Here is an 11,094-nt window from a genome sequence, read left to right as displayed (position 1 = left end):
ACACAGACACTCTGTCTCTCTCTCTCCTCCAGTCAACTCCAATGACAGACTAACTACAGAGTTCACCAATGTTAACTGATTAGTTAAGAAGCTGGGACAGTTTCCAAATGAATTGTATCGGTTGAAACAGGACAAAACAAGCAATGTGTTAGCTAGCTATGTAAACAAATATGCAACTCATCACATGAGCTCCGCTGCATGGGCATCTACTACCCTAAAACCAAGGCCGTTTGCTCCTGCTATAGTCATTTAAAGAAAGGCTGTTGACGGTCGCTATGGGTTCTAAAGGGTTCAATGAGATTGTGCTGCTGCCAACTCCTCTTATGTATTTGTGTTTGAGCGTAGCCTTAGCTTGAGGTGGAATGGATGACATTGAAAGGAGATCACTTGTTCAGTATGGTGCTCTTAATGATCTCTAACACGACTATATCCTCGGTGTCAATTTCAATTACTGCATGTTTTGTATTTTTGCTTTGAATAAAGGAGAGAATTGATGTGCTGGGGATGAGTCAGTTTGCTTTAGCAGGTGCTGAGACAGATACTGTAGCTCCTTCTCTTTATCCCTGAGTTAAATCCTTCTTGGACGGGCACATGGTCAGCTGAATGTGTATGTGATGGCAGAGGGAGCTGTGCGTGTGCGTTTGTGTGCGTGTGCGCAGAGAGCTGTTTGTTTGTGTATGGATGTGTTTAACTATTCTTTTGTGGATGTGTTTAACTATTCAAGAATAGTAAACAAACAAGAATTTGACCAACTGGGGACATTCATTTTGTTAGTTCCCACAAGGTCAAATGCTATTTCTAAGGGGTTTCGGGTCAAGGTTAGAATTAGTGTTAGGGTTAGAATTACGTTAAGGTTTAGGGTTATGAGCTAGGGTTTGTTATTAAAGGATTAGGGTTAGGAGCTAGGGTTAGGGTTAAGGTTAGTCCTAGGGTTAGGGTAAGAGTACGGGTTACGGTTATAGGAAAACATGATTTTGAATGGAACTGAATTGAGTGTCCCCACAAGGTTAGCTGTACAAGACTGTGTGTGTGGGAGCGCGTGCGTGCTTCAATTACAGCGCAGTCCCTGGTAATGGAGGACAGAAGCATACTAAGATGTCCCATCCTGCTCCTAACGGAAAAAACAACAACACTGTTTAGAAAAGGCAATTTGGTTTGTGTAATTTCATTTGGACTGCCGTGCACTGCCAAAGGAAGGTGCATCCTGTTGCAGCGTTGCAAATGTGTGAAACATTTTTGGACGTGATGTAATTACATGTCTGAATGCTACACTTACCTCCCTCTATGGTTGCATAATCTCTCCTTTGTCCCAAAGTGTGCACTTGTTCACTTCCCTTTATTTGTTTGAAACGGAATGACTGGTTTATTGAAGCTCCCTCTCCCTAGCCCATTCCAACACCAATCCAATGCTTTTAAATTTGTGGGGAGCAGTGAATGAGTGCACACTTTAGGAAGAGAGAGATTATTGGAACACACAGCCCTTGTCAATAGAGAGGGGCCTACACAAGTAGTTATGCTCAAACAGGGGACATTTTTTGTCTGCCTTTTAATATTGAACTTCAAACAAGTAATATTTCAGCAAAAACAGATTTCAATAGCAGTCCAATTGGAGTCAGAGAAGTCAAGGACAGAGCATGCATTGATGGTCTCCAGTCTTTAGGCCCTCAAATCACCTAGTAACATTATTGGACAGAGCATCTGATTCACCATGTTAATTTATAAAACTTTATTGTGGGCTTTTGAAAATGTTGCCATTATGGACTAAAGCCTTTGAGAAACTTTTACATTCTGATCAAACATAAGTGCTTCGGTATGCCCTTGGATTGGTCTGGCTCTCTGCATGAAAAAGAGGTCAAAATGTTATTTCCTTACTAAATTACTACAGTTGACCATTATAATTCCAAGGAGCAAGTATTCATAACAAGTGATGGCTAAAATACTGTACTAACTTGAATCAAATCAAATCAAATGTATTGATATAGCCCTTCGTACATCAGCTGATATCGCAAAGTGCTGTACAGAAACCCAGCCTAAAACCCCAAACAGCAAGAAATGCAGGTGTTGAAGCACGTTGGCTAGGAAAAACTCCCTAGAAAGGCCAAAACCTAGGAAGAAACCGATAGAGGAACCAGGCTATGGGGGGTGGCCAGTCCTCTTCTGGCGGTGCCGGGTGGAGATTATAACAGAACATGGCCAAGATGTTCAAATGTTCATAAATGACCAGCATGGTCAAATAATAGGTCTGGGACAGGTACAGTGGGGCAAACAAGTATTTAGTCAGCCACCAATTGTGCAAGTTCTCCCACTTAAAAATATGAGAGAGGCCTGTAATTTTCATCCTAGGTACACTTCACCTATGACAGACAAAATGAGAAAAGAAAATATAGAAAATCACATTGTAGGATTTTTTATGAATTTCTTTGCAAATTATGGTGGAAAATAAGTATTCGGTCAATAACAAAAAAGTTTATCTCAATACTTTGTTATATACCCTTTGTTGGCAATGACAGAGGTCAAACGTTTTCTGTAAGTCTTCACAAGGTTTTCACACACTGTTACTGGTATTTTGGCCCATTCCTCCATGCAGATCTCCTCTAGAGCAGTGATGTTTTTGGGGCTGTTGCTGGGCAACATGGACTTTCAACTCCCTCCAAAGATTTTCTGTGGGGTTGAGATCTGGAGACTGGCTAGGCCACTCCAGGACCTTGAAATGCTTTCTGGCCCATGGTGATGAGTGTAAATGTTAATCCTTTTAAATTTGGAAAAGAGACCCTTAATCCCAGACTTGGACCACACCCTCTCCACTGAATAGCAGGCTAGTGATTGCTTTGCAACACTTTCAGTTAGCCCCTGATTCCTTTCAAACCACTCATTGTTGAATTTGCAACATTTGCTTTGTTTATGTCCAATGGCCGATGAGTACCAATACCTTTTATTTGTATTTTTTCTTCATATGACAAGGATTGAAAAGGATTTGCCAGTTGATTGTCAATATGTTTCATGATAATGACTGCTTGTCTGGCTTGCTATCAAAATTTTTGAAAGTATGATGTTGACATGATTAGTCCAATCAAAGTTACGGTAGATATAAAGTGATTTGACATCATTTTATCTGTGGTCAATGACCTTGAGCCTTCTTGGATGGGCACTTTTAATGTAAATCTATGTCAGCACATTTTACATTTTACATGTCCCCATGAGTGACAGAACACTGAACTAACCACGGCGCAACTAGAGAACATTACCAACCCCTACGCTCTGTATTTTCCGTTGCCTGCCCCCCCCCCACCACAGAAAGCACTGAGCTAGGCTGAAACATCTGCATTTGGAGCTGCCTTACTCAAGAAAGTAAAAAAATAGACCATGTTTGTATGCAGCTTTATTAACTCAAGGAAAACGTTTTTACATTGTTTGCCAACTGATGTGTGACCCATATTAATGCCAAAATAACATGCAAAACGGGTGAGGCTCTGCTCCACCTGCCCTGAATGATGGGTCGCCACTGTTCATTATGTAGTGCCACTTCCTCCCTGTACACTCCTCATCAGCACCACAGCAGGTCTGAGATTTAATGAAATGCATGGTGAAACTGAAACCTATCACTGGCCCAGGGATAATTGTCTCTAATTGCATGCATGCTAATTGTATACTCTTCAACTTTACTTATGCAGGATCCTTTGTTTCATCCTTTTCCCCATTGTCTTTGAGGCAGAGTTCTAGTGTAGTAGTGAGGAGCTTGAGCACTGAGGCCCCTTGGTCCCTGAGCGGAGCCCTGTGTTGTCTTAATTGAGCTTGCTAATGATCAGTTTACTGTTGGGTAACACCTCCATCAAACTGCAGATGTAATTAATGCATTGCATTAACCAGAGGGAGTGAAAAGTAAGGAACCCTTATTTTAAAATATTTTTCTTTTTAAGTAGAGAGGAGGCAAATAGTGAGGCAAATATGTTGTTTTTATGATTTTTATTCAGATCCTCATTATCTGTTGAAGAAGCAGCAGCTATTGTTCCTGGTGTCCACACAAAACAAAGAACATGGCATAATACACAACACTAATGGAGAGGAACAGCAAAACTAATTTAAACTAAGAACACTGCGGAGAACATGACTATTTCTTTAAAAAAAGGAAAAAAAGAATAATACTAAGAATATTATGTGTGTATTGTGTTTGTTAGTGTGTGTGTGTGAGTGTGTATGTGTGTGTTTGTGTGTGTGTGTGTGTCTCTTCACAGTCCGCGTTGTTCCTTGAGGTGTTGTTTAATCAGTTTTTTTAAAAACTGATGTTATTGCTTGCCTTAGTTACCCGAGGTGGAAGTAAATTCCATGAAATCATTGCACTACACAGTACTTCGTGTCTACCAGCCTCTGTTTGGGACTGTGAGATACCCCACAAGACACACAATCAGGGGTATCTATGGGTTTTTGAACTGTGTGTTAACTGACTGAACAGACAATTTGCTCCCTCTAATTCTCCCATCTCTCTCTCTCCCCCTCCCTCCCGGAGGATCTGAGTCCTAGGACCATGCCTCAAGACCACCTGGCCTGACGACTCCTGGCTGTCCCCATCCCCAGTCCACCTGGCCATGCTGCTGATCAAGTTTATGCTGTTCTGCCTGCGGCTATGGAACCTGTGACCAGTCCACCGGATATGCTACCTTGTCCCGGACCTGCTGTCTTCGACCCTCTCTCTCCCTCTCCACTCTCTCTCTCTCTCTCTCTCCCCCCTTTCTACCGCACCTGCTCTCTCAACCTTTGAATGGTCTGCTATGAAAAGCCAACTGACATTTACTCCTGAGGTACTGACCTGTTTCACTCTCTGCAACCACTGTTTAACCCTGCTAGTCATCTATGAACATTTGAGCATCTTGAAGAATTATCTGCTTTAATGGCCATGTAGTCTTATAATCTCCCCCTGGCACATCCAGAAGAGGACTGGCCACCTCTCCGAGCCTGGTTCCTCTCTAGGTTTCTTCCTAGGTTCATGCCTTTCTAGGGAGTTTTTCCCAGCCACTGTGCTTCTACATCTGTATTGCTGGCTCTTTGGGGTTTTAGGCTAAGTCCTTTATAAGCCTTTTGTGACATCTGCTGATGTAAAAAGGGCTTTATAAATACATTTACATGTATTTGACTCCTGGGTAGCTGATCGGAGGAAGACATCATATGGAGCAAAAAACTATAAAATAAAAATAAAAACATAGTCAATCAGGCACATGTTTGTGTTTGTGTGTGTGTGTGTGTGTGTGTGTGTGTGTGTGTGTGTGTGTGTGTGTGTGTGTGTGTCTGATGTTGGGCTGAAGTTACTAAGCTCTCTGGCAGCTTTCATAGCTGGGATAAGTTATCTCTGGCACACAGCTTCAGTGTCCTTGAACGTTAGGAACCTGTTGTGGATTCGAGCCCCACATTGGCCGATGCTGGCGGCAGGTAGCCTAGTGGTTAGAGCGACAGGGGCCAGTAACTGAAAGGTTGCAGGTTTGAATCCCAGAGCCAGCCAAGGTGAATAATCTATTGGTGCCCTTGAGCAAGGCACTTAACCCTAATTGCTCCAGGGTCACCATTGATAATGACTGACCTTGGCAGTGACCCCACTCTCCGAGGTTGTCTCAAGGGGAGATGGGATATGCATAAAATACATTTCCGATTCACACATGTGCATAATATACACTTGTGCACAGAGTATACCAAACATTAGGAACACCTTCCTAATATTGAGTTGCATTCTTTTGCCCTCAGCACAGCCTCAATTCGTTGGGGGCATGGACTCTACAAGGTGTCAAAGGTGTTCCACAGGGATGCTGGCCAATGTGGCCTCCAATGCATCCCACAGTTATGTCAAATTGGCTGGATGTCTTTTGGGTGGTGGACCTTGATACACACAGGAGACTGTTGAGTGTGAAAAACCCAAAAGTGTTGCTGTTCTTGACACAAACCGGTGTGCCTGGTACCTACTACCATACCCTGTTCAAATGGATATTAATATTTTGTCTTGCCCATTCACTCTCTGAGTGGCACATATACACAATCTATGTCCCATGGATTAAAAATCATTTTTTACACCTGTCTCCTCCCCTTCATCTACACTGATTGTGGATTTAACAAGTGACATCAATAAGGGATAGTAGTTTTCACCTGAATTCACCTGTTCAGTCAATGTAATGGAAAGAGCAGGTGTTCTTAATGTTTTATTCAGTGTATTTCACGTGTGAAATATGACAAATATAAGAACCCACCAAATTATTATTATTATCATTTTTATTATAATATTGGTATTATCCAACTACACTTTTTGGTAAGAGGAAATGAGCTGGGAGTAACTAATATGCATGGGTAATATCCCAGTAACTGCTGTTTCGTTTAATTTGGGCCTCCACAATAAGGCACTGGTGTGAACGCACCATTTTTATAATCATTTTAAGATTATCCCACGTTGTTTTGAATAAATAAAGTAATGGCAATACTTCTTGAGATGAAGAAAACAAATACTAAATGTCTTAGGGACCAAGTTCACATATTTAATTAGAATGAGTGTTTCCATATTCAGAAAGCAGCATATCCAATTCATGCTGAAAGAAATGACTAGTTATGTCAGTAAATGACGACTTCACATGATTAAATCCAGTGATACTCGCTCTCTCTCTCATGAAGTACTACTAACCCACCTGTTTGACCTGATCTCTGCTCTTTTGTGGAAGGATGCTGCACTTTCAGCTTTCAGCTCTTTACTTTAAAGTGCAACTTGTAGCAGTGCAGCCCCTGTGGACTCGGGTTGGATAACCGTGCAGTAAATTAAGTGGGATAGAGAATAGCCTTGGCTCCACTCTTCTGCTCTAAGTGAATCACCCATTCCTCTGGACCCCGGGCTGGGCTTTGTTATTCAGCCTATCATCCATCCTATTTTCTAAAGTGTTTCTCTTCTATTCAAACCCGCTCTCCTCATCCCTCAAACGTGCCAGCCTGCCAGGCGATCATCGTTGTGTTTTGAGATGGATTAAATTCTAGCCAACCCCTCCTCACACCTGTTTGTTCTGGATTTTCCAAAGTTACCTCTAAAAAGTTACACGGGCGATCAAATATAGTTGAAATCACAGTGTTAAAAACATTTGGGTTGAATTGATTCTACTGGGAATTATTTTATCCTTCAAGAAAGTGATATGCTCCCTGGAGTTAGTTTTGATTACTGGACTTGACTGGGATGGATTACTTTTAAAACCATTAAGAGTAACCAGAGACAGGGAGTTAAATATATGGAGTCATCTACAGATGTGGGAGTGGCCTCATTGTCACATTACCCAGTGTAACCTGTTGCAGGGACATTTTTTAAATTGTTTGTTTCAATATCTATGTTTTTGCATGTACATTGATTGTTTTTATGTTATGCTACACAAAGATGAGAAGCATACACTTTTCTAAACTAATTCAATCTGTAAGTGGTTGGATGTAGAGCACCCATTAGTGAGATACAGTGCCTTGCGAAAGTATTCGGCCCCCTTGAACTTTGCGACCTTTTGCCACATTTCAGGCTTCAAACATATTTGAATGTTTTTTAACAATGGATGTTATTGGCCTATAATCAGTTGGAATAACAGGTTCACATCTTACGTCATGCTAATAAAAAAAAAAAGAATCTATGGCATTATTTGGGATTCTTAAAGTAATGATGGACTATCATTTCTTTTTGCTTATTTGAGCTGTCTGTGCCATAATATGGACCTGGTCTTTCACCAAATAGGGCTATCTTCTGTATACCACCCTACCTAGTCACAACACAACTGATTGGCTCAAATGCATTAAGAAGGAAATAAATTCCACATATTAACTTTTAAGAAGGCAGACCAGGTGACGACCTCATGAAGCTGGTAGGAAATAGTAAATCTAAAGAAAATCCTTGAATGAGTAGGTGTTCTAAAACTTTTGACCGGTAGTGTATGTCTATTAGACTGACACACCTGGCATCTATGTCTGAGTCTACCCTGGGCCACCAAATGTGGCTCCTTGCAAAAGCGTACAACCCTATAGGTAGTCATGGAACTTCATTACCCCAAATATGATCGCTAACTCCTCCTTCTCTTTTTGGGCATACTTCACCTTTGTCTTAGTGAGTGTAGGTGAAGCATATGCAATAGGCCTCACACTAACGTCAGGCATCGTATGTGAGATGACAGCCCCCACCCCATATGGTGAGACATCACAAGCCAATTTTACTGGCATGTGTGGCTCATAGTGCACTAACACTGAGGAGGAAGACAGCTGTGTCTTTGTTGTTTCAAATGCCTTCTGACATTGTTCTGACCACATCAGATGTCTATCTTTCTGTAAGAGCTCTGTCATATCTTTGATGAGAGTAGAGAGATTCTCCATGAACTTGCCACAGTGGGTAAGTAAAGCCAGATATGATCTGAGCTCAGTCACATTAGTTGGCACTGGAGCCTTTGCTATGGCTTCAGTCTTGTCCTGCACTGGATGTAGCCTCTAGACAAACGTCTATCATGTGACCTAAGTAAGTGACACTGGACTGAAACAATGCACACTTGTCCCTGTTTACTCATAACCCACGCTCTTGCAGCCTCTGTAACACTGCTTCTACATTCTGTAAGTGGTCCTCTGTCAATTTCCCTGTGATAAGAATGTCATCCAGAAGGCACACAACCCCAGGTAAACCCTGCAAGACCTGGTCCATAATACGTTGGAATATAGCTGGAGCGTTTGATACTCCGTAAGGCAGTCTATTCATCTGGTATAAACCCTTCAACATGTTTATAGTCGGGAAATGCTTTGACTCTTGATCTACCTCCACTTGCTGGTAGGCCTGTGTATGGACTAACTTTGAACCATTTACCCCCCGCTAGAGTAGAAAACAAGTCCTGAGTCTTTGGTAAGGGGTTCCGGTCCACATCAACCCATGCATTTACAGTCACCATGTAATCATGACATATTCTGACACCCCCGTTTGTCTTTGGAACGCAAACTATAGGTGCTGCCCATTCACTGGATTCTATGGGTGTGATCACTCCTTGTTTTTCTAGCTCTGTAAGCTGTTTGTCTACTGCCTCTCTGAGTGCATAAGGCACCAGTTTAGCCTTACAGGTCTAGCCTTACAAAACTTTGGAACTGACACTTTCTCTGACACTTGAGTTGTGGCTTTAACTCCCTTTACTAGACCCATTTCACCACTAAACACCTCAACATATTTATCGCACTGCTGTGCAACTGGGTCTGACAGATGGTTCACTCTTGACCAATCTAATTTAAGGTGCTGAATCCAGTTTCACCTCATTAGCGTAGGACCCTTCCTTTTTGACACTAATAGGGATAGTGTTAACACCTGAGCACCACATTTCACTTTAAGCTCCAGCTTTCCCAAACACTGAATGGGCTGAGCTGAGTAAGTTCTCAAAACAACATCACATGGTTGCAGATTATTCTTCTTAAATCTGCAGTGGTACAGCTTCTCTGCGATAATAGATATGGCAGCCCCGGTATCTACCGCCATCTTTATATTTTCCCCGTTACATCACCATGTATGGTTTCACATACTCACGATAAATACACACAGTAAAAAGTCCAAAGTCCTTTTCTGACTGGTGATTTTCGACTGTGCTCGACACTGCAGGCAATAGCTGGATTAGAGTGTGCTGTTTGAGAGTGTTGCTTAGAAAACGCACTGTTCCCCGCAGATACTCTCCCCCTGCAAGCCCTTTCAAGATGTCCAGTCTTCTGGCACACTCTGCATTGGAACTCCTGTAGCGGCAGGTCTGCTGTGAATGTCCTGTCCCCAAACAATAAAAACCGGGCTTTGACGTCTCCCTCCATCCACTCTTTCTCCCTGGAGGATCCGGGTTGATGCCCCCCCCGTTTTGTGTTCAACTGATCGGTTCTCAACTGAGACGGTGTCTGCTGGAATTTAACATCTTGCCCCGCAGCTCCACACTGGCAACTCCATAAACTAGGTCCCCCCCTCAGCTGATCCTCTAGTACAGCCTCAAACTCACATGTAGCCGCCAGTACCTTTAGTGATGCTATATACACAGCTAACGTCTCTCACTCCAAAAAACATTCGTCTCACTCAACACATTCCGTTTTGGTGCATACAATCTCTCAGACCTGAAATGAGCTCGTGGAAGCTAGCCTCTCCCTGCTTCTTCGGTGCTGGCAAATCTTTCAGCAGCGTAAACGTCTTTGAACCCACGACTGATAGAAACACTGCTCTTCTTCAGTCGTCAGCTAACTCGTTGGCCTCCAAAAACTCAAAAAATCGCTCCTCATATGTGCTGAAGATCTCGTTCGCCTCCTGGAAACACAAACCGGTCTCACTACTTAAAAGTGCCATGGCTCTCATTAACCCATGCACCTTTACTTCCCAGATGACCAGCTACTTTACTAGTACAAACTAACTTTTTAGCTTGTTCACTCATTTGGTCATCAGTAGTCTGAGGATTTAAAAAAAAAAAAATGTTATTCTCGTCACCAGTTGGTGAATCTTAAGACTCTGGGTTTACTGAAAACTCTGAAGCGTGCTTATAATAAACGGAACAGATTTATTTCATGTTCTCCTTAATACATTCCAGTCGACCTTTCTCTACAGTGTCTTCAGCCCAGCTCACCAAATTATCATTAAACTTTACCTGACCTTGCATCTTGTAATCCGATCACTTCAATGCCAGAACGGAAACCCTATTGTCATTTGTTAATTCAAATAACTATGCTTACAAATCCCAATGGCTACTTGCAACTATTTTAAATCTAAACTCATTAACACATAATACATTTCTCAACACACAACACTGTCTCTTAGTCTTCTATATTTCTGTCTCTTGTCTACCCTCCTCTCCTCACAATTGTTTTAATAGTAATTTCACAGGGTTTTTCACCTCACCTGCAAATTCTTTGTAACCATGTTTGACTTTTTCACTACCTGTATTTCACCAGTTACAATTTGTGCAAATAAATACAACTAATTAGAATCTATAGAGCAGCTTGAAGTGATACGGTATACTATGTGCTCAACACACCTCTGTTCTCTCTGCATCTGTCCTCTTCTGTGACTTGGTCTGTATTGTCTGTTGCCGTCACAGGATCTTGTTTGTTACTCCTTTGTCT

The sequence above is a fragment of the Oncorhynchus clarkii genome, chromosome 29 (genome assembly GCF_045791955.1).
Source record: "Oncorhynchus clarkii lewisi isolate Uvic-CL-2024 chromosome 29, UVic_Ocla_1.0, whole genome shotgun sequence".
NCBI lineage: Eukaryota > Metazoa > Chordata > Actinopteri > Salmoniformes > Salmonidae > Oncorhynchus > Oncorhynchus clarkii.
Note: the sequence above shows the minus strand (reverse complement) of the source record.